The sequence below is a fragment of the Agelaius phoeniceus genome, chromosome 2 (assembly GCF_051311805.1).
Source record: "Agelaius phoeniceus isolate bAgePho1 chromosome 2, bAgePho1.hap1, whole genome shotgun sequence".
Classification (NCBI taxonomy): Eukaryota; Metazoa; Chordata; class Aves; order Passeriformes; family Icteridae; genus Agelaius; species Agelaius phoeniceus.
Window position 1 is genome coordinate 92728987 of NC_135266.1, and position 24261 is coordinate 92753247.

At 43.9% G+C, this 24261-nt stretch overlaps 1 long non-coding RNA gene across 1 annotated transcript in view; it reads left to right on the forward strand.

Annotated features, from left to right (window-relative positions):
* LOC143693387 (uncharacterized) overlaps positions 1 to 24261 on the forward strand; it is a 38954-nt gene that overhangs the window by 12524 nt on the left and 2169 nt on the right. The window contains exon 2 of the long non-coding RNA XR_013181017.1: positions 14111 to 14169. This is a non-coding gene — a long non-coding RNA (uncharacterized LOC143693387). The remainder of the gene's footprint in view (positions 1 to 14110; positions 14170 to 24261) is intronic.

Below are 24261 nucleotides of genomic sequence, written 5' to 3' on the forward strand. Positions count from 1 at the left end.
CCCTTTTCACATCAACTAAACACCCTCATGCCAAGCTCAGTACTTAAAAGATCTATGCATTTATCTAGTGTCAGTCTCAGATTATCCAAGCAGCAGCAGACAAGCCATTTCACCTCTGTGCCTCCATTCCTCCTCTTACCCTTCAAGAGGAACCAGAGTATTCTTCTTGCCTACATGCTAGGATTTTCCAGAACCCGCATATTTCCTTATTTTGTCACTGATCCAAAAGCTACTTAAGGTCAATGCAGAGATTTCAACTGATTTTTGAGCTTTACCTTAGTTTATAAATATACTCACTCTGGAGGCTTTGGACAAACAGCACTGTAAAAATGCACTGTTGGTGCTGCTGCATCTTACACTGTCTCCCGTCCTTTCTTTAGCTGGCGATAGTCCCACAGAAGACAGACTGAGTGAAAGCCAGGTGTCAAGCTCCAGATTTCACCCATTGTCTTCTAAAACAACTGAGTTGTAATGCAAATTGTTCTGCTTTGTTAGGAATGAAGTGCAGCAACTCAACAGAAGTGTTTATTCTCAGGGATATTTCTTGATAGACAAGCTGCATTGCACCCAGGCAGGGAGATTTAGCTTTTTGTTACATCCTAGACGGTGCAAGCCGAAAGGGAGCTTCCTTAGTGAGCAGAAGTATCCATATTTCCTAAGCAGGGAAGGCAATGACACTTTAAAGCCAAACTCCTGTCAGACAACAGGAAAACTCCCATTAGCCTCAAAAATGCCCAGATTTATCTAATGAATCGGCAGCATAGGCAGGGAACTGACCCAGAGCTCACATGAGCAAGAATAGCTCTGCAGATTGGCCCCATGACTCTGCTCCTTCTTTTAGCATTGTTTAAACTCCTTGCATTCATTTAGCCATGTTGATGAATGGCTGTCGACTTTCGCCATTCATCAGTGCTGAGGCTGGGAAACGGCATGGAGGCGCTTCTGGCCTTTTCGGTCCCATTTGGTTTAACACTCATCTGCTGAGGTCTCTGTTTAGTGCTTAAGGCCCTGACAGGAATCTTTCTGTGGTGAAGATCCAGCACTAGTTAATACTGGAAAGGAATCCCGCCAGACAGAGAAACCCTGCAATGCTTCCTCGGTGTCTCCCAGGCTAGAAGGGTTTACCTCTTAACAAGATCGCCGAGATGAACAGATGTGCCCTGACCCGAAAATTCTCAGCGTTTTGATCAGTGTATTAACACACAACACTTGAATTGTCAAAATCATTTACACCTCCAAACACATTCCTTTTGCCAGGCAGTTGGAAGAAGTGTGTTGAATGTTTAAACAAAGGCACTGACCTGTGTGTGAGACTCAGCAAGCTCTTTGGATCGCTCACCCAGTAATATTGCTTGTCAAAGCAAGACAGAGGTAGGAGTTCCCAAGTCTGAATTGCCACTCTGGAGTCACACAATACAAAACAGACATTTCTTTCTGGCATAGAAATGGTGTCATGTGCAGAGAATCCTCTGTAAGCTCATGCAAGTGCACCATGTCACATGGATAAGCCAGGAAGGTCAATCATGCCACTCCTCGAGGTGTTTCCCAGGGCTGGGCAAGAGAGCCAGCATTTATAGTCAGATAAAGGCCAGAAATCAATAGGGTTTAGGGCACATTTCTGTGATCTGTTAATAAGCAAGATCATCTTCAGATCCTTTTACAATAGTGTGTTGCATCATTCTTCATTGAGGGTGGAAGGGCAGAGGTTGAAGATTTTAGTTTCTGTAGCCTGGAATATTTTGTAGAAGCTGCCAATATCTTATTTCTATCTATCAAGTGATCTACCAAAGCCATTGGTTCATCTTGGAGAGTATTCAGGGAATAAGAAAGAAATGGGTAACAATAACTCATTATTAAACCTGGGTTGTTGACTCCTTCCACCAGTGAGTAGTTTAGATATCAGGGATCAAAGGCATTGCTTCCAGCAGGAGGCATTTGCACACACATCTGTTTGGCACTAATAAAATAGCTGCTAGACAAAGTGGAGACTCCAGCCTTTGAAACCTATCCATCTGTTGTTTGGGGCTGAGGGCTCACAGTTCCTTGGGCAGCATTTGGAGTGATTTTGAGGATCCAGCAAAAGACATCTTTTCTGATGTAGCAGTCTGTGTCAAAGTGGGAAGGAAATATTGGAGGAACTGCTAAGTCAGTTTGCACATGTATTTTAATGTTATTTGTAAAAAGACGTCTTCATCCCTAAGGAGACTTCTTCTCTTTTATAGCTGGAACCTTTCTGGTTCTTACCCAGTGAGCATGTGGCAATATAGAAGAGGATGACTGCCTGCAATCCTGTGAGATCTACAGCAAGAATGAGACTATATGGAAAGAAAGCAGCTTGCAGAAAAGGTGCAGGGGTAGTCTGCTTCAAGTCTCAAAATTATGTGCCCTAGCCTGCAAGGAAGTGTTCCTGCTTTGGTTTTTTTATCATCATTGGTTATGGAGCACATGGACACAGAAGTCAAAGCTATCCCTTTCACATCTCACTGTAGTAAAAGGTTAAGTAGTGAGTGAGATACTCTTGTTGTAAACAAGAGTAACACACTCAAACCCCCATGCTATAGGGAAGCCTGCAATATATTTGGTGAGTACAGTAGCCCCAGTGCAATAAGAACTGAGAGAGCTGCTTTTAGGGAAGTTACAATGTATGGGTGCTTATACAAACATACCACCCAGAATAAACATGGGCAGAGGAAGAAACATCAACAACAAAACTCTCAGTGAGCCTCACTAAAGATCCTGCAAGTGATCCTACCTGTGAACTGAGAGAACTCCAGCTTGCCCAAAGACACAAAGTCAGAGACAATTTAGAGAAAGCGTAGCATGGGCTGCTGAACGGAACAAAGAGCAGCATCGAAACCATGGCTGATGTAGAAGAACATGTGTATTTTCCAGAGCTAACAGTTTTCATTAAGCAGGAAAGCCAAATAATGAATCATAATCCAGGACACATCCCACAGAAACAATTCAAGAGATAAGGTGGATAACATACAGGTCATGAGCAGGGGTGGAAGAAGCTGGAGAAACAGCACCATTTCACTTCCCATTGGGATCTCTTCTGCAGAAGGAAAGCACAGCTGTATAATGGATGGTAAGGTACATGACACAGACTTCCAGTGCAAAGGATTTCTGTAGTGTGACAGCAGAGCCAGGGAGATTCACATATGCAAGGCACATCTCTGAAGGCTGCCATTCATCTACCATTGTAGTAACTCTGCTCTGAGATCAATGACCAGCGTGATTTCTGCTGGACTGCTGACCCAGCTGCCATGCAATACTGAGAAAAATGATAAGCAGGAAAATGAGCTTGGAGAAATACATCCGTGTGCTGATTATGCATTGGCCAGTGGAAGGTAAATGCAATTCATAGTAGAAAATGCATTATTCTGTACAAGAAACAGCAAACTATTATGTGCTGGAAACAGCTAAATATCCTGATCTCAGGAAAGATTCAAAGAAAGCAACATGCTTTAGAAGAGTCAAGCAGACCCGCAACAGCATGCAGAATTTCAGTATTGATGTGTGCAGTGTACTAAAGCAAGGTTACCTGGGTGCCAACATCTCCCTGAAGGTTATAGGCATAATTACTTAATTGTCTCTCTAGATCTACCACAACAACGTTGGGCCATTTCTCCTGATAAGCTGGCTCCTTCCATTCTCCTGGAAAGCTGGCTGCTTTTTATTGCTATGGAGTTGACCAAACAGGATGTGCCTGACAGCACCAACACAATACCTGTCCATGAGCAGCATGATAAGGGCTGCTCTGCTAAGGAGGGCAGGCAGGAAGCTGGGGGTGACCTCAGCATAGGCTGAACAGCACCTTCACCCACATGGTCTCACAGTTCTGGAGCAGGACAGAGCAATGAGAGTCCACTGACTGTCCTAGACAAGATGAAGAGGTCAGAGAGCTCAATCAGAAGCTGCAGGAGATGGGGTCAGAGCTAGGGCAAAGCTGATTACAACACAGGTCTGGAAAACCAGCCAGTAAGGCAGGATAAGGCAGAAGTACAGCTCAGTGCATCTGTGCCCTGAGCTTACCTTGGGTCTGTGGCAGACAGCCTAACAGACCCTGTGTTAGGCTGTGTGAGATGCTGGTACTCAGTTTATTGTATGGGATCATGGGGGAATGCCAGAACGTCCTTGTCATACGTGAGGATGAAGAGGTTATTGTACGTCTTATCCAGCTCTGTACCAAAATACTTCAAGAAGGTGCAAACCCTTCAACACTAAGATAAATTAGATAGTAACCCCTTTGTGCCATCTGTGAGACTAATGAAGCTGAGAGTTTTGCTGGCCTTGACTATAAAGCCAGAAAACAATGAAGAACATCTACAGATGTTTTCTGACAACATGAAGAGAAAAAGACAGTGGCAAGAAGATTCCTGGCTCTGTGACAAAAATGAAGTATGCAGTCTGTTACAATTCATGTTCATACACAGCATTAAAATTATAATTTCTGCAAATGGCTGGACTCTTAGAAACTGAGATATGTTAAGGATGTGATGGAAATCAAGGACCTTATGAGAAGATGCAAGAATCAGGCCTCACTCTATGTTTCACGTGCAAATCTGGGTATATAATTAAATCAAACATACTTCATGTCATCAGTGCAGACCTAATTCTGCCTTTACTGGGGGCAATGGGAGACACAGTTTCCAGCCTGAGGCTGCCACCATGATTCACATGTACCATCACAGTGACACTGCATGAACAGTGTTGGGCAGAAGAGACCTCTGTTTGATCCTCACAGTGCCACATACCACAAGGGCTCTGGTAATTGTGATCAGAGAAATCACAGGCTGGTGATGGACATGGAGCAGGGTGAAAGAAATGCACCACTTTGCAAAACCAGTTTTTTGCTCAATTCCCAAAACAAGAAACACTATCAAAGGCAATGCAAGAGAACCAGCAGACAGCACACCCAGAGAGACAAGAGCCATGTCCAGAAATGGGTGCACTTGTAAGTAGCCTCTGCCATCAGCTTACTTGATGGGGAGTTAGGAAGAAAAAGCTGTGGGAACAGCAAGAAGAATCAGCTAAATGGATGCAACAAGAGGAAAGAAAACATCCATCTGAAAACAGGAACAGTGCAAACAATGAGTAGGACAGGGATCCAAAGTCTGGCAGATTTGAAAGGCAGCAATAAATGTTCTTCTAGATGGATCTGTGTGTTGGTAACTGCAGGTTTGGCAAGGCAGCAAACATTCAAACAAAACAGACCAACAAAAGCAGCTAAAAAGCAAGAAACAGCAAGTTGTGTGGGCCATGGAGCTGTGAGTGCAGGCGTGGAGCAGCCTGGGCTTTGAAGAATGCACTAGGAAGTCTGTCCAGCCACATGCAGACACAATGACTGCTGTTGCTGCAATGCCTCTAAAACAGCTGGTGTTGGTGAAGCACAGGTTTACTCTTAAAAACATTGCACTTTTCTTTGCTGTGGGTCCTACTAAGCAGTGCATGAAGCCATATCTAAAGCTACAGTCCAAGCTGAACATGCTGGCAGTGCCCCCAGAGACATTTAAGGCTCTTTTCTTGTCTTATACTCCATCAGCTCCAGAACAGTGCATGTGTCTAGAAGAACCCCAGGTCCAAACCATACCAGGATCCCTGGTTTTGATGTTTAGGCTGCTGAGAGTGAGCAAAGTGTGTGATAAGACACACTGGAACATCTGACATGAAGCCCGTCTCCAATTCTTTCAAAACAAATAGCATGCAAAAAAGGAGCAGGTTTTAACCAGCCTTGGTCTGCAGCCAACATGGGCACATGGTTAGCTTTAGCAGGACTGGACAGCATATGGCACAGCGACCTGGCTTGTTGTGAATAATGGAGTATAATAAAACCTGTCAAACTGCTATTGGCAGCTAGGGTGAGGAAAAGTCTCAGTGCACAGACAGTTTGAGAAAACCTACTTGTCACTGCCATGCAAAATATTTTATGGCAGTAAATACACATCATAAAGTGCCTCTCAGCCCCGCGTGTTTTATCCTCAGTCCCTGAAGTTCTACAGGAGTCCAGCACAACTGTGGTGATAGCAAAGAGGGGAATGCTAACAGCTGGGAGGAACAAAAAGCAGGTGCACGAGAAGGTGAAGAAGATGAAGAGCCAAAGTCCAGAAGCAAGAACAGCAGGAAGAGTTAGAAGGGGTAGTAGGAAGACAGAGGAGTGTCATGGCACCAGCAGGTGTGTTGGCTGGGAAACACAAGGGGGCTGCCTGTTGTCCCGGATGGCAGAGGAGGAAATGGTGTGTACTCAAGGCAGGCAAAGGGAGGAGGAGGCAGGATCCTGTTGGAGAGGGCAGCACTGTCTGGCTCTAGGATGGAGGAGGACTTTGTGGCTGATGGGAGGGCTGCACTTTGTGTGTTAAAGCTTGAAGGCAAGGAATCGACAGGGGAATTTATTTACTGTTCCACCCACACAGCCAGCAGTGAAATGTGGGATGGGGAAAATGCAGCTCTTTACCTATAAAAGTTCAGCCAGTGCCTGGCCCCTGCAGCATCTCTGCAGAGCATGTGGGGCCATGAACTAGGCTTGCAAGGGCAAATCCAGCTGACATGCAAGGACTCCAAGCCCCAGTTCCATCCCTGGCCTTGGAGGACTGTATAGAATCTGCCAGAGCAACGCAGGTCAGAATTAACCTCGAATTTCCATGTCTTGAGTCATCAGCCTGAGCTTAATTTTAGGCTGCGTCTCTGGAGAAAAGTGAGTATTGCAAGGCTTAAGGGCAGCTCAGCCTGTACTTCTTTGTGCCCTGCAGTGCTGTTCTCCCTCTGGCCTTGGATTTGTCTGGTTTCTGGAATTGTCCTGCTCTGCAAGAGCATAACAAGGAAGTAGAAGCACTGCTTAGTCATGATATCCTGCCATTTCAAGCATCAGTCTTGGGTTTTGTTTTGTTTTTTTTTTTTAAGAAAACACTGAAAGTACTTCCCTTATAGACTTAACTGCCTTAAATATTGCTGCTGCTGCTTGGAGTGCCTTGTTTGTAGTATCAATGGCCTGCCTTAGCTGCACTAAATGCACTTACATGGGAGCAATAGCAACAATCTGGAATTCAGAAAGTCTACAAACAGGCAGGCCTGTTTTAATTAGTTGAGTACAGAGACTAATTAATATGCAAATGAGGAGCTTACCAATATTAATCATCTGTTTTACTAGGCTGCTTTACTAAAGAGTTTCTAACGAATTTGCAGATGAAGTTTCCATGACATTAAAAATCAGCTAAACACCTACCTGAGAAATAGTCTCCCACAATAAAAGGGAAAGAGAGAAGGGGAGAGTGATGCTTTGGTTTTTTGGAAGGAAAACATCAATGACTGAAACTAATTTTGTCTTTGGCAAGTGTCACATAGGCTGACTGAGTCAACTGCTTCCAAACCCTAATTGAAAGCATTTCAGTAAGCGAGACACCAAAAGGCACTTGGACAGTAGCAGCACACACATGTCCATGTGTGCATATTTCCTTCTGAGAATTCACTAAAAAATTGCATTATTTTCTAAAAAAATTGCATGAGTGACTAAAAGATTGCTGCCTACCTTTGACATCTCTCAATAGCTGTCAACCCTGTGGAGCATAACTCCCAGGTAAGATCACACTGGGTTGTACTTTCTGTGTATTTTCCTATCTCTGCTCCTGTTACCAATGACTTAGAACACGGTAACAGAAATCCTGCCCCTGAGCTACACCACTCTTTCCTCTGTTAGCTTTACATTTTGCACTTCACTGAGCTTCTGGGTAGGTTTGGTGGAGCTTCTTGTCAAATTCGCTCTCTGATTTTCATACTTTAGTTCAATGCAATGCATATGGGTTCCCCTCACTGCCCCAGGGAATGCAGAAATCAAATAAAGAATGTTTTCATCTCTAACAAATCTGTCAAAGTATTTCTGTACCTCCTGGTTTTCTTTTCATATACCTTTACCCCTGTGTTTCCTCTATTGAAAGCAGAACCTAAATTCTTGGTGTGATGTGCCCCTTTAAGTAGCTGAAAATGTGAGAATGAGATTTGCAAATCTCTTCTTGAGTTACAGGTGAGACCAGCCAGCAAGATACTTCAAAAAAAATTAAAGACAGTCCTAAAAATGAATCCAAATCCACTGGCTGATCTTCAGGGCCAGTGAATGGAGCTTGGCGGGTGGTTTGGATTAAAGAGGTTCCTGAGGTTGCAGAGCTGGAAAATGGAAATAGCTCAGCAGCACCTGCCATCACTCCTGAGATAGCCTTCTCCCTCCCAGCTGAAAATGTGGAAGATACACATTTCATTTATTCAGAAACAAGACTGGGGCTGAAGCTGCCCTTGCACTCCATTCACCTGCACTGAAATCAAAGCCAGGGGTATGTTTCCTTCCTGAGCTGGGGATACTGAGATGAGAATAGCTGAGCCCCATCCTGACTCCCAGCATCTCCTGAAAATTCCTGCTGCTGCTAACTGGTAACCAGTTTTTCTGTAGCTGTCTGAAACATGGAAAATTGCTTTAATTTCAGTTTTTGCATTTAATGTGGGAGCATTGTTTATTCTTCATCCTAGCACCAGCTCTTTTTATCACTCCTTCCATGATGCTTTTAGCACATGACCTCAGGAGCTCTTGATGCAGTGCAGTAGGTGCCAGGAGAGCCCCGCAAATGGAGGTTCCAAAAGGCAGGACCTTGTGGGGGACAGGACAGGGGCAAAGGAGAAAGGATGGGCTGTGAATCTATTTCTGAGGGAGTAAAGAAGGGAAGCAAAGAGGGGGAAGTGAGGAGTGGGAGATGTCATGTTAGTGTGGGAGGGTTTAAATCCACCTCAGAATTAGGATTTAATACCAACTACCCCACCATTGTTTCTGCTTGAGCTCCAATAGTTCTCATTGTCCTAACAACCCCAAATCTGGCTTTCATGGAAAGAACTGTGCACACCATGGAAAGAGGAATGCTCATAAAACAAGGACGCTTCCCTGAATGGTTCAGATCCTTTAAAGGGGCTGGGGTATTAGCCAGGTGCATAACCCCATCCTGGACCCCATCCCCATGCTCCCACACACCTCCCACATGCATGCAGGTCTGAGCTTCATTCCTTCAGGTGTTTGTGGCATATCCCATCTCATCTCCCTTGACGTGCTCCCTAATTCTCCCTGCCTTCTGCCCTCCAGAACTGGAAATACCAATCCTGGCACTCACACGTCCTGAGTCTCAGCTGGGGATGGAACAAACATAGAGACACAGGGCTGGCAACCTCCCTGTGTTGGTTCAGGGTCCTCTTCTCCATGCATGGTGCCTCTTCAGGCACTTCAGCCTCAGTACTGAGGTGATAGAAGTGTTTCCTTCTACAGAACTGCTGAATGGCTTGGAGTCATCTTTCCTAGAGAAATCCACCTTTGAGTGGTCATGAGAAATGGGCAGACTGCAGCCTCCAGAGCAAACATTTTAGAAAGTTATGAGTGACTGAAGATTAGTGAACAGAACAAACTGTTTTGCTGACTTTAGCTGTAGCTGTCACTAGCACAACACCCACATCAGCAGGTGGAAAGGAGGTGAGTGCAGGAGTTGGAGAGGTGTGATACATACAGCTAAGTAGTTGAAAAAGCAAGAGCTATCATTTTGCTGATACAAGCGATTTAAAGTAGCCTCAGAATTTAGGATCTCTGAAATGAGCTCTTTCCATGTTTAAGGCTAATAGTACTATTCTCATGGGGGGAAAAAGACCCCATTGATTGGAGAGAATTCTAACAGGAAATGTTTTTTCTCAGTAGTAGTAATGCAAATAAAAACAGAGTGCTAGAGTTTGGTAATGGAAGGATTAAATCACATAGAAAGTCACTGAGAAAAAAGCAGAAAGCATAACTTTTTTTTCCTTTTTCCATGGAAAAGTAAGCAGAACTGAATGAGATTAAAAACCCAGGTAGAATGTTTCAGGCTGTTTATACAAGAAACTTCTGTTGTGCCATTGGCCAAAATTCTGGGGTCATTTTGTTTTGGGGAGTTTTAAGGAAAATTTACAGTTTTTAGTATGATGTCATTATTTTTACAGCATATTAAAAGTTTCAGAGGAAAATGAGCAGTCTTCCTATTCTTTAAAGGGAGCATAAGGACAAGAGAAAAGACAGGAAGAAAAGAACAAATTTGGATAAACAGAAGCAGTGGAGTGTCTCATTTCTGATACAGAATCCCACAAAAAAGACCCCTGAAATGGTCTTTCCAAGCCCTGATGCCCTATCTGGGTATAATCCCTTCAAAGTAGTGTAAACCTCAGTGATTATTAATATAATTTTGGTTGTTTATATGAACCTTGAGGGGGAAAGGAAGCTTCTGCCATTTTAATTCCTTTGTTAATGTCTTTATGAATGCAATTAGCACTTCATTCACGCTTCTTTGTTTCTGGATCCCATTACGATATGGCTTATGCCAACTTCGCTCTCCCAGGAGAGGTGAGGCATCATGCAGCACTCCACTCAGCTGCGTGGCTGAGCACTGACAAACTCAATTTGCTGGAGGAGAGCATGAGATGACACGGTGCAGTCGCTGCTGCTGTGATGTGGACAAATGGCCTCTTTTGTTCCAAGCAAGACATCACCTGTCCTGAGGAAGTGCATCTGTGAAAGTGAAAGAGAAACAAGGTTGATTTACCTGACAAGAAATTAACCTACTGCAGCTGGCTGTAAAATGGAAGTATCTAATTATTTAGTCCCTTTTTTACAATTGCACCATACCTATTCAAGTACCTGTTCAGTTGTTTTGAATTTCTTAAGATGATGCTAAAGTCATCCCTTTGTAACACCATCAGCCTCCACAGTCCTAAACCAGGGATGGATTTGACCCCTCAGTTTTTTTCCTGATTGCTCCAAAGGGCTTTGATGTGAGGTCGATGCCCCAAGCTGCCGGGCAGCTGAGGTTGCACAGCTGGACTCATAGAATCATATGAACCAATCGTGAGTTGGAAGGATCCCACAAGGATCCCACTGAGTCTAACTTAAGAAAGCTTTACCTTTACATTAGCAGAAGCTTGGGTTCATTTGGGGCTGATCCTGTCCTTGGTGTTCATCAGGGGAGGTTAAGAGGAAGCCCAGTGAGATGAGTGGGTGTAAAGTTGAAGCCAGGAGGAGCTGAAGCCTGTCATTCTGTGAGGGCAGCTCTCCAGTGCTACGTGGGCATTTACAGATGCAGGGACTGTGAGCATCAGGGGCTTGGGCAGCCCCTCTGGGCAGGGGGGAGCCTGTGTGTTTCTAAATATCCCACCAGGTACCAATTCACACCTAAATACTCTTGGAAATGCTGTTCAGGACTTCTCTGAGGTGAGGAGCCAGCCCTGATTCATGAGTGTGTTAACTGAGCACAGCCAAGGAAATCCAGAGAGATTTGAGCCTGTGGGACCCCAGCAATGCTCCCAGCTGCAGGCTGATGAAATTTTTGCCACCTCCATCAGTGGGAGGATTGAGCTAGGTGCAGTTTACCCACAGGACTGATTCTTTAAAATTACCACAATATCCCATGAAGGGTGAAGAATGTCTCTTCCCAAACAGGGATGAGGGCAGTGAAGACATAAGCTATTCCTCCTACCAAAAATTTCTGGTGAGGCAGATGGGGAAATGCTGATTTACAGACAGTGTTGTAGACTCTTTCTCCCTCTTTTTATGTTGATCCCATGCACTCTTTACCATACCCAGTGCAACCTGGTATACAAAGCACATCAGCAGGCACTGAAGTCCAGACACTCCCTTTGGGCTCCAGGTCCCCTTTTACACCGCCCCCACATCCCCAAGCAACCTACTGCCAGGTAAAGGGGATTGTTGTTTCCATCACAAGACAGAAGGGAGGGAAAAACTGTAGTCTGAAAGCCCAAGGAAAAGAGACAGGAATTCTTTATCGCTTATTAAATGTGCAATTCAAAACCTGGTGAATAGGGAGATGAAAAGCTCCTGCTGAGAAATGGAGAGAGAAATTGCATTTTGGCCTTGGGGAAACCTGTGCCTATAATATTAAAGATGTGCAAATAAATAAATAAAGGCAATAGCTCGATTTACGTGTCTAATATCCTTGCATGCCGTGATCAATGTCGATACTTTACTTTTTTATGAGGTTCTCCAAAAATCTATGGCGCTTTCCTTTATTAATTGTTATCCTCATTGCAAAGGTCTTTCACATGTCTCCAGCAACTAGGTCTTAGCTGTCAACTCCATTAAATTCTATTATAATGTGGCATGATTGAATGCTCCAGTGGGATTGGCCAGCCAGTGTGTATTAATATATTATGGAGCATGCAGAGGCAGGCACCAGCACCTTGCTGTATTCACAAAGATGCTGTTGTGTTTACATTTTTTTCCCCTCTCTGTGCACGTCTGCTGTTTCAGTGGAAACTGGCTTTACCATAAATTATCCCTTGCAAAAAGAACAATGTAAACTGTGAGGGAGCTTTCCCTGGGATGTGGAAGCCAGCGGTCTTTCCTCAAGTGAGCAGATTCTCATTCTCTGCCTAGGATGTATTTGTACGACTTTAATTAGTTTGTGTTTGTACAGTATGAAAATCTAGGAGGCCCATGTTATTTAACATTAGGGAATATTGAAGAGCAGAGGATTTCCCACCCTGCTGGTTATAAGCAGGGATGTTATGCTGTTGGGAGGGAGCAGAATCAGAATTCAATAGGCGTGATCATGGATTTTTTTTTTTTAAACAAAGGAGTTTGGCAGATCACACATAAGCACAGTTTAAGACCTGTGCCTTTTAGGGGTGGTGCATGCACACTGGATAGCATGTCACCTGCAATGACATCCCTTAGACAACTTAATACCATCCTCAGTGCCTATCTGCAGCCTGAACTGAGTGACCCAACTTGGGCACCTTCTGCTTCTACCTGGAAGGCAAAAAAGCAAAGCAAGACCACAGGTTCCAACTAAAAGTCAGTTTAATTCAGAACTGGGAGAGAGAAAAGTAAAGGCATATCCAGTTCTCAAATCTTTGTTTGTCCAGAGGTGCTCTGGTCGGATGCATTTCATAGTTAGCAGCATTAAGTCAGCACTTCTGGATCTCTGGAGAACTCTGATGGGTCACCAGCCTCTCAGCCCATCACAGCCATGCTCATTGCTGCTATTATCTCCCTTTGGCTGTGTTTACATTTGCCATTTCCAAAGCCCTGTGTGCTACCATGAGCAGGAACATGGCCAGGCAGCAGCTGCCCCAGCGCTGCAATGGGTGAGCTTTGATGAGCACTAATGCCTTGGCTGCAGCCAGACAACAGAAGATGTAACGTGATTGCCTTTTGGGGGCCATGCTGAGGTCAAATCAAGCACAATTTGTGTTGGACTAGGCAGAATATGGCTATCAGAGAACCAGACAGGGTGTACCTGGGTGGTGCACTATAGGCAAACTTCGTGAAATTCTTGGATTACTGAGGGGTGTCTGCCACAATGGGATTGTTTGAAAGGCAGCAGTATCCTTCTCCTCCCCTGATTCATGCAGGTTCATATTCTGCACTGTGTAGTTTTTGTTCCCATGCTCCTGACACACTAATTGCCATGGTCCAGGACGTTGCCATGCCCAACTCAATCTGCTTTTAAAGACAAGAAACTCACCTAATTCCATAATTCATCCTTAGGATCACACTCCACTTGCTTCCAAACAAAAAATAATATACAGATTGATTGATCTTTTACAAGTGCTGAAGATGGTCTAGTGTTAGGGGCTGAGGCCAGGGAGAAATAGATACTGCTCATATACTAATAAACTGTAATTCTTTTCCCAGAATACCTGGGAAATTGCCTTTAGTCAATTCAAGAGACTAACTAATTTAGAAGAATAAAAATAATCATTATGGTTACAACAGTGACTGGGGGGGGGGGGTTAAAAAAAGGTAAAAAATCAAACCTTTCAGAGAAGCAGAAGGGGAAAGGAAAGCTTCTCCCAAAGATGTGGTTCACTTTTGTGCCTGTGCCATGCAGAAAGAAAAACAAGTCTGCTTTGTTCCTCCTCGAGCCAAGTCAAAGGGTGATGATGTAAAACAGAAGTGCAGGCTACATTTTCCTGGATCTGAGGAAGATGTAAATGCGTAAAATGTGATGGAAGAGCTTTGATTTTTATTCTTTCTTTTTTTCTTTTTTTTTTCCCTTTCTTTTTCTTTTTTTTTTTTTTTTTTTTTTTTTATTATTTCTCTCAGGAATGGTCTGACAGCCCCAGGCTGGAGTATGTGTCTCTCCCAACTACTCTGTCACCCAGGTAACCATGGAGACCATGACGATCGATTAGATGCCATCTGATCTCAACCTCATAAAAAAAGCCCCACGTGCACCCGCGCGCGCGCATACGCGCACGCACTCACACAAAAAACAACCCAGGCAGCAGATGGCAACCAGGCCACTAGACCTGTCTCCAGAGAGAGCGAGCTGGGGAGAGGGACTGAGACACAGGCAGAGGGAGATCATGAGGGAACAGGGGGAAAAAAAACAAAGACAGAAAAAGTGGGGAGGAGGGAGACAAAGAAGTGAAGAGATCGGGAGAAAGAAAGGAAAGAGGGAGAGGTGAGAGGAGGGTCCGCAGCTGCTCTCATTTCTGGGGGACTGCCTTGGGTGGAGCAGCAATCATTTACACTGCCTGCAAGTCTGTCTCCTTCTGAGGGTGGAGATTGAGGCTGAGAGAGATCAAGGAATAGAAGTATAAAAATATCAGGTCAAATCCAAGAGGAAGCCCACAGAAGTGCAGTAAATGCGCCTTTGTGCACTTCTGCCCCTGCGACAGCTGACCCCTCCTTGCAATCGGTCAGGCCAAACAAGGTCTCTCTGTGAGGATGTGAGAAGGGCTCTAAACAGAAATCAGAGCTTCTCACCCCTCCCCAGGACAGAGTGGGTACACTCTGAGAACTGCAGCACCAGCTCCATGCCACTAAGAGGATTGCAGCTACCCTCTGGACATCCTGTGGGGATGTGAGAGATGGAGCCAGAGGAGCTGCCTCACCTGCAGCTTACCTCTGAGGACCTGTGCATTGTCTGGACATTCTCACTAGCCTGGAGGTGACTGGCAGAAGCAAAACTGATGAAACCCTTCACAGCAGGAACTCCTATGTCTGTACAACGCTTACAAAAACTGGGTCTCTCCAAGGCCCTGGTGGAAATGCCAAATAACCAAAGAAATCGCAAATGGGTCTTGGAATTGGAGGACAAAGGATTGGAGTAAGATTCCAACAGCATCTCAAAAAATACTGGTGTTTGTACCATCACTTTGGTAGCGAGATACCAAAATGACACAGGTTAGAGCCTCTCTGAAATCTTGCAGCAAGAGCATCAATTTTTTTTGCTGCAGTCAGTTGTAGAAGAAATGGACTTCCAGTTCCAGTATGAACTGATTTGAAAATGAATAGGCCCATCATGGAGGTGCATGGTGCAGAATCTCAGCCGGGGAGAAGGCCAGACCTATGTGTGTGACTTGCATGGGCCTCTTGTGGAAGCTGGGGGTGGGATTTATGCAATCAGCTCTGAGCATCTCCAGTCATCAGTCTGAACTAGCTTACTGGGAAGAAACAGGTCCTTCTAGTGAGTATTTCACATCCCTCTACCACAAACATCTAAAGTAGACAAGATGTGTCACATCATCATCATGTCTTCTTTTCTCCAGTGAGTGTAAAGGGAGCTGGGAGGAACTATCTCAGATGAAGTGGGGGCATAAGAAATTAACGGAGACAAACCCCACTCCAGGCATGTCAATGGCACCAAGACTCCTGCAAAATAGCTCATCTTTATCCCTTCCACTGTTCTTCTACCGACACAAATGAATTCACATCTCAGCAAATAGGAGTTGGTCCCTAGGGATCCCTTCCCAAGATACTTGTCAACAATAGTGAGGATGATACCTTCATTGTGAGGACTTTGTCAGGTGAGGAAAATGGCTCATGTTCAGAACATGGGGATTCAGGTGACCTTGAAAATTGTTCTCAGGAACAGTGGACAATTTGAAAATTTGGTAACTGAAATTTGGTAACTGAAAAAACTGGCCAGCACCTGAAGTTAACCATATCTAGTTTAAATATCGAAATGACAATCATCCTTTCCTAAATATGGTACCTCTCTGATGTCAGGGGAGGCAGGAGAGGGCAGGGGACTGATGGTTGTCTGAAGTGGGGCTTCTTTGAGACCAGCTCTCAAGAAGGTGTTAATCTGCCCCTACTTTAAGGAGTGGATAGAGAGGACCAGATTTGTATTCCTGCTTCATAAAGATCAGTCATGTGCATGATGTCTCTTTCCTGGAGATTTGTGGAACATTCGAAACAGGATATTGACCCCACTGATATCTAATATTACTTCATAGATTGACCTTTACTCTAGTTCACACAACAATCCAAACTTCAGCAAAGAAAAATAGCTGTGAGCATTATCAAACTCAGAGAATAGTTCTACAAATCCTGAAGATGGCCTGCAGCCCAAATCCTTATTTTCAGAAATGTCAGATTTCCTGGTTTCTTCTCTGAATAAGTCCTTTTAAAAGAAAGGTTTATTTACCTCTCCTCAAGGAAGCATAGAAAGGAAGCAACTCAGAAAGCCAAGAAGATGCTGGAGATGGTGAACTACCACTCTGCAAGCATTTTTTTCTAGATGCCTTCAAGGAAGATGAAGGCACAAAGTCATCTTCTATTCTCAGCCACCCCTGTAAAAAGTCACATGGAATATTTCTGCAACAATAAAGTTGCTCTGATTTGCAATGAAGAAACTGAAAAGGCAACATAACAAGTCATCTCATGGCAGTCTGATCAGGTCTAATGTAATCCCCCTGACCACACTGGTTATTCCTCTGAACCCTTGTCATTCACCAGGAGTGTCCTGCATCTCTCTGAGTGTAAGGCAGTGACACTGGATTAGTGTCACTAGCTGAGGGACAAAATTGCCCTAAGAAGACTAAGAGTCCAGCTATCATGTGTGGGATTGTTGAAATGAACAGAAACTGGATCGCACATGCAGAAAGAGCTGAGTTCCAGGACTGTCAGAGCAGTGTCATGTCTAAAGGCAAGTATTGTTTCAGATAAAATTTGTTCCATTTACTCGATTAAAAGCAGAATGTTCTCTGACCTTATATGACCAGAATGACAACCCCCCTAACATCAGTGTCTCTGTCTACTTTTCAGTCTTCCTGCTCTCGTGCAAGAGTTTCAATAGTGTTTGGTGTTTAAACAAGTTTGGTACTCATGTCCAGCTCCCATGACATTTTTTTCTGGGACAACAAGTCCAAAACCTATGACAGAATTGATGGTTTTGGTTCTGTTAAGAATCCACCTGGAGCTCATATCAAACATCCTAGCTCTCAACTACCTTTCCCATATTGTGTCAACTGATGTAGCTTAAGAGAAGTACCAGGGATTTACTGACACTGATTGTACAGTAAGAGATGCTTAAGGGCTCCTCACCAGCAGCAAGGATAGATGTAAAACGTAAACAGGAAGCCTAGCATCAGGTTGGGTATAAGCTGGCAGGGCACAGCATGCTCAAACATTTGCTAATTACCAATGCATCTATCTCCCAGCAGAACTGGGTATTTGTTATCCTCAGGGCTGGAGGGCACCATTATTACTGCAGTGTTTTCTCAGTGAGCTATCACACCAAGAGGTGGCAACATGTGATACAGCATTTTTAAGCAAATGATCCCAAATCTCACTTGATTTTTGAACAAATATGAAAACCAGCTCAATTCCACCTCAGAGATTTTGCAAGAGGAACAAGAACTGGGCAGTGGGCTCAGTTTGGTCTGTTGGGTTGACAGGGTTTTGCTTGACAGTTTCTCCTACCTGCCAAAATATTACTGAGGTGCCCTGTTTGAAGCAAATCACCAGAGCATTACCCAGGGAATTTTCTGAAATACATGGTAATGGAAATCAATATCCCATAATGATGTGACACAGGAGTACAAGAAAACTGACATGTTTGGTGTCTGAGAGAAATTCTGAGTAGTTGATTTCTCTGTTTTGGCTAAATTGCTGTGGATTACATGATCACATCCATAGGAGCAGAGCACAGAACATCTTGGTTTGGGTGACCATAGTTAAGTTCCCAAAAATGGAGACACACTGAAACAAATAGGGCCTTATCTTCAGAGCTCCTGTACAGCCATAAATTCTCTAGCCTTTGCTGCTGTGGGAGATAAATGACACTTTTATTTAGATGTTAAGATCTGAGATTAATTTTATTCACTCAGGTATAAAAATATGAGCCACTGTGCTTGGATAGGTAATTAACAGTGCTTGTGAGGATTCTTCTTGAAATGACACCCATTATGGCTCTCATCAAACAGAGCTCTCTGTTCTTGCTCTTTAGATAATATTTTCCCTTTTGGTTAAACTGGGAAAGGTAGCAGATTTCTCTTACAAGAAAGTACTTTCCTACAGCTTGTTATCACCTGCCCTCATTTCCAAGAGTCCTATCAGCCAGCCTGTAAGCCATAAGGCCTCTCCTCCCTTCAGTGGAGGTAATATACCTTCCACTTTTATTTCTTTTTTTTTTTTTTCCATTTCAGCCAAACTCAGTGTTTTGCCATAAATTTGCATCCTGATCTTGCAGCTCATCTTCTGTCTGCACACTTAGCCCACCTGCCTCAAGAGACTGTGGCCCACTCCAGCCTCTCCTATGCCAAGAACCACTGGCATATTCAAATTTCTCAGAGCTTTTCTAAGTCTTATTTAACCTAAAGGGCAAGAAAAGTATTATTACTTCATCATCTGGCTCTCAAACTCAAAAGCATTGCCTCACTAAGGAGTACAAGCACAGATACAATTTAAATATAACCAAAATGTCCTTTTTGCCTAGTGAACTAAATGTAAATGCCTGATTTGCACAGACACAAGAGCAAACTACAAGGAGAAACTGAGGAACAATAGAAATAACCCTAAATTTGGGAAGAACAGTTTTATTTTGAGGAAAGAGCATGGGAAGAGCAGCTCTTGGCAGCAACCAGTGGAGAGCACAGACAGTGATTATTCACAAGAGCAAGGAAAATATTGTGGGACTGCATTAAGGAGCAAAACAAGAAGGTATACAGGACATAGCAGAAGGAAAATGTGATCTGGATCTGTAAAGACAGAGGCTGCCAGCAAGCCTGTGGCTCTCCCACAGGCCTGAATCATGATGTGTGAAAGAGTGGTGAGCACAGTCCGATGCCAGTGAAGGACTTGGCTGGCCCATACAGCTTGGTGGCACAGAGTCACTCATGAGAAGTGTAAGAATCCATCAGCTTCCTGGGAAAACCACTCCTGCTAGTGCTTCCTGAAAGAAAATGGTCACATGGAATGGAATGGAATGGAATGGAATGGAATGGAATGGAATGGAATGGAATGGAATGGAATGGAATGGAATGGAATGCTTCTAAGTGTCTGAGGGATGCCACAGGTTGATGTAGCTCAAATAGTGGCAAATCAGACAAGCTGTAGAACATGCATATCCTCTGTGGGTCTGACACAGGTTGAGGTGCTGGAGAAGGTCTCCTGAAGCACCTTTTGAACATATGAGAGCTACTGGTAGATGGAAAAGCCTTCCATGGGCCAGAAGAAGTGGGACATGGTAAAACCATTATTAGTGAGAGTCTTTAGCCCAGACTGTTGCTCCGAAAGGTGGAGGGCAACAAATGTTTGAGCCTGAGATTTGCTTCTGGGCCTGGGTGGTTTTGTGCCTTTGCTAATGAAGCTATTTAGGCTTCTTTAGGTCTCTGTACTTGCTCAGCCACCCTGTTTTTACTACAGAAGGCCTTAGGCTAAAGAGCAAGTGAGCCACTTGCTCTCAGCTGCTCTGGATGAGGTAAATTCACCAATTTCAAGCAATAGGTTTGTCTGCCTATCGACTGGCCACCACTATTGAGATCAGCCTTGAAACTTGTCTTTAGAACCTAACTTTTCAATACCACAAGTCCTAAGTTTTGTTTCCTTCTCAAGTAAAAAAACATGCAGAATTCCTAAGTGTGAATAATTTACATTAGGGGATGGTGTGGCACCCACTTTGATTAACACACTCAAATAAGTTCACCACCCTCAAGGATGCTCAAAGCTCAACATGACCTGATCTTACTGCTAAGAATTTTTTTTTCATTTTTTCCTCCTTTTTTTAGTAATTTCTCCTTCCTCTTTTCCTACTCCTTTCTTCTTTCCTTCCTTTTCATACCTTTTATTGCCATTTACTTCCTTGCAGTACAGTCTCCTCTCCCTAGTAGAAAGCCTTGTGCAGAGCAGAATTCAGACAAGATGACCTGGAGTAGGCAGTAAGGCACTATTTCGGACAGCTTAGCCCAACAACTTTCTTCCTCATGAAGCTTTTTGTCAAAGCTTGCTCTGGATTTGATTCCCCCAGCCTTCAGGACTGCATCCTGCCAGTTTGATATAGTGCAATGCCAATTATTTTAGCTGTGACATGTGAGGATAAAGTTGTGGGGGAGGAGGCTGAATAAGTCCCTGAGAAATCACAGTGGCCAGATCTTCAGGAGCTCTGAAGAAACTAATTCCCTTCAAAATCAATACTGCAATGCCATTGAGAAATCAAAGCAATGCACTTGAGTGAGGGCAGAGCTGAATATACCCATGAACAAGGGTCCTGATCACACACACCATGGTGCCTGATCCCCTCTCCCTTGCAATATTGCAAGTCACAAAGAAATTAATTGCAGTCCACAGGGCGGTGCAATCATAAAGCATGAGTGAATCAGGGGAGAATCAGGGCCAATAAAAATACACTCCCAGTGATTGAAACATTCTTTGCCACACCATTCTTTTCCTCATCCATTTTTTTGTCTTCTCCTCTTCATGCTTAACTTCACTTTTCAGGCTTCCTAGCACTATGATTATTATTATCGCTATTATTATTATCATTGTTGCTTTGTGGGCTGAGAGTTGCAGATCTCAAAAATAAAGCAGATGTCAGCAGCTCTGAAGGATCCTATTCTATTACACAGCAGAACAAATGAGTATGTCAAGGAAGGGCTTTCCAATCTAACAAGAAAACAGCACAAACAGACACTAAATAAATAAATAAATAAACCCTGCGGGGACAGGCAGACTAGTTCTGATTAGATATTATGCTAACATGATGCCTACTTTCTACACTAACAGTGTTTTAATACATTTAAATGATACTGGGGAAATAAGTCATGAAATAGGAGAAGAAGTCTTCATGTCAGAAATGATTAAACTTATCCAAGGGGGCCAGACTGCCTCTCTCATGGAAATGTGGCTCATGGTGTGGGATTATGAATGTAGCCCAAACAGTATTTACATAGTGTGCCTGACTCCATCTCATTACCTTTGCCAATGACTGCTTTTCCTGGCTGCTGGAAGAGCAGTCCAGCTGGTGAGGGGGAGCCCAGCACCAATGTCTGCACCATGGCAAAGTCTCAGTCTCTGCTGAGGCTCTGGGATGCCTCTGGCTTTTATAGGGATATGTCACAGGGAAATGCCCAAGCAGTCATAAGAGGGACTGGAGCCACCTGCCACACTGGTGCCCCTGCTTGATGCTTGCAGCGGGTGCAGGCCCACCTCCTGCTTTCCTGCAAATGGACTGTGAGCCAGGCTGAGCTTTTTGGGAAGGCATGATTCCAGAGCCAGGCTACATTCCTTAATGTGGTCTCCCTCCAAACTTTCTGAGCAGGGACAAAACCAAGCCTTGCCTGACTCAATCTGTAGCCTCTAATCTTTCTCTCGTCCCCAGCTACCTGCCCATGCTCCCCATTTCACAAAAAAGGAGATCTCTTTTCTCTTGAGGGATTTACATAAAGAGCCTGAATAAACTTGTCAAGCTCCATGCAGCAATGTTAATTTTGCTTGTGAAACTGCAGCCTTGGAAGACCCTCCATCTCCCGAGTCTTTGCAGCCCTAGTAAATGGCCATTTATTAGCTGCAGTCCATAATTTGCTTCCTTCTGTGACCCATCTTGTAATTTTCCTTGAGATGACAAGCTCTGAATGAACAGCATACTCATTTTCCAGCTATAGCATATAAAATATGGATATGGTCATGAAATCTTGAATCCATCAAAAAAAGCAAAGATCTTTCCTTTTAGGACCTAAGGCTCTAAGGACCCAGGGCTGGGCTGGAGCCTCCATACCCTGCGAGCTGCAGTCTGCTCAGGCACAGAGCAGTGATACTGATCTCAATTACCAGTAACTTGATTCACTCTAGTGCTCTGACAGATGAGCTTTGATGAGCCCCACAGTAGCAGTTTAAGAACTTCCTGGTGACCCTCCTCCCATTACTCTCTTTGCAGAGTTGGCAGATGAGAATGTGCATCCTCCTGTGGCTCTACCATGGTGAAGTTTGGTGCATTAGCTTAAAAGCACTGAGATACCAGATGATGAACTGGAGCTGCTGAGACTTTCTGTCACAGGGGCAATAACTTGTGGCTGGTGGAGAGGGCAGACAGCTGGATATAAAAGTAGCCTAAACTGTCACAAAAAGACTGGCCAGTTCATCTGTCAACCCTAAGTGAGTGGTGAATCAAACTGCATTATCTTCTGCTCAATACTGAAGAGCAGCAGTTGTCAGGAAGCTCATGCTCACTACACAGAGGGGGACAACTCACAACTAAGTCCTCATTCTAAGAGACTCTGGAGAAAGTGAGCAGTGGAGAGACCTTACCTGAGAAAACCAGAAAAGGACTTTAACACAGTCAAAAGTTTAACTTTATTTCTTTAAACCTGGACCCTGAATACAAGCAAACTATGGTCAATAGCAAGCAAGGTTGTTTACAGACCAAAACCAGCTCAGAGGTTTCATTTTTTTCTGGAACCAAGGACTCAGAGATGCCATGCTTTGTAAATGACCCTATGGAGACTTTAAGTACTACCAGTCTGTGGAATATTTCCCTTGGAATTTCTCCAAGCATTGGGATCAGAGAATGACAGCATCAGCAGACCTGAGAGTGTGAGCTTATTTGGTTTAGCAGAGCACCATTAGTTACTGCTCTATCCTAAGCCACTTCATGGAGGTAAGCAGGGGACTGTTCTTCTGCATAAAAGATCCTGACATCTGAGTCTTGGTGAAGAAAGGTTTGAATTGGCTCATAGAATCATAGAATGGTTTGGGTTGGAAGGGACCTTAAAGATCTCCTAGTTCCAATGCCCCCACCATGGACAGGAATACCTTCCACTGGACTGGGCTGCTCAAAGCCCCATCCAACCTGACCCTGAACATTTACAGGGATGGGGCATCCACAGCTTCTCTGGGCAACCTGTGCCAGTGCCTCACCACTCTCAGAGTAAAGAATTGCTTCCTAAAATCTAAACCTACCTACCTACCCTCCTTCATTTTGAAGCCATTCCCCCTTGTCCTGTCACTACACCTGTAAAAAGTCCCTTTCCAGTCATTTAGTGAGAGTTTCTTGGGGAAACGGGCACAGGCCTGGCAGGGATAAGAAAGACTGCTGAAGTGGAGCTACACAGAGCTGAACATTTAACTACAATATGCAGAAATGGAAACATCTTCCATCCCACAGCCTTCAACATCAGGCACTCTTCACCTCCTAGAAATTCATACACTTGCTAAGCCATATGGGCTTTCAAGTGCTTTACAGCATCCTACTACAACTCTAGTCTTATTAAAAACCTTATCACTAACTTTGAATGATGAAATTGTGCCCCATCACAATGATGCAAGCAAGATAGTTCATATCTCATAGAATTTTGACCTCAGTACTCTTCATACACATTCATACTTCTCTACATCTAACACTCTCCAGGCACAGTTTCAAATTCATCTCAACACCATGAGGGCTAGAAGCACTTTTCTAAGGGGATGCTGTAATTTTACATAATCATGACTCCAGAAAAAATCCAGACTCCCTAACCAGATATGTCTCATACCAACCCTGCAGACATGAACACAGAGGCTACAGAAGAAAGAGTAAATTTGAATGTGAATTAAAACATGAAATTTCCTAGACATGCAGTTGCTTTGCTTTATTAATTTTACCTTTAATTGAAGCCCTAAAGTGGACTTTTCTTGAGAAGACAAGCAGAAAATCTGGAACCTGAGAAGAACCTAAAGAAGCTGCCTTACAAATGTGCCTATCTGAATTCGTATGTATACATATATATAACGAGTTACTGCCCTCAGATGTTTTCAGTAGAGCTCCTATAAGCATCAAGCATTGTCACACATACAAATAGAAATGGTCTGAGTTCATGAGGAAACCCTGAAAAGATAAGAGAGGTGATTTTATTCCTTCAGGGAAGCTGTGTTCTTCACTTGGACTGAGTCCTCACCAGCCAGTCTTCTTGTTAAGACTTCTCCCCTTCAAACAAGGGACCACCTAACCAGGTAGTTTGAGAAGAGTTTATGATGAACAATAACAAATAGCA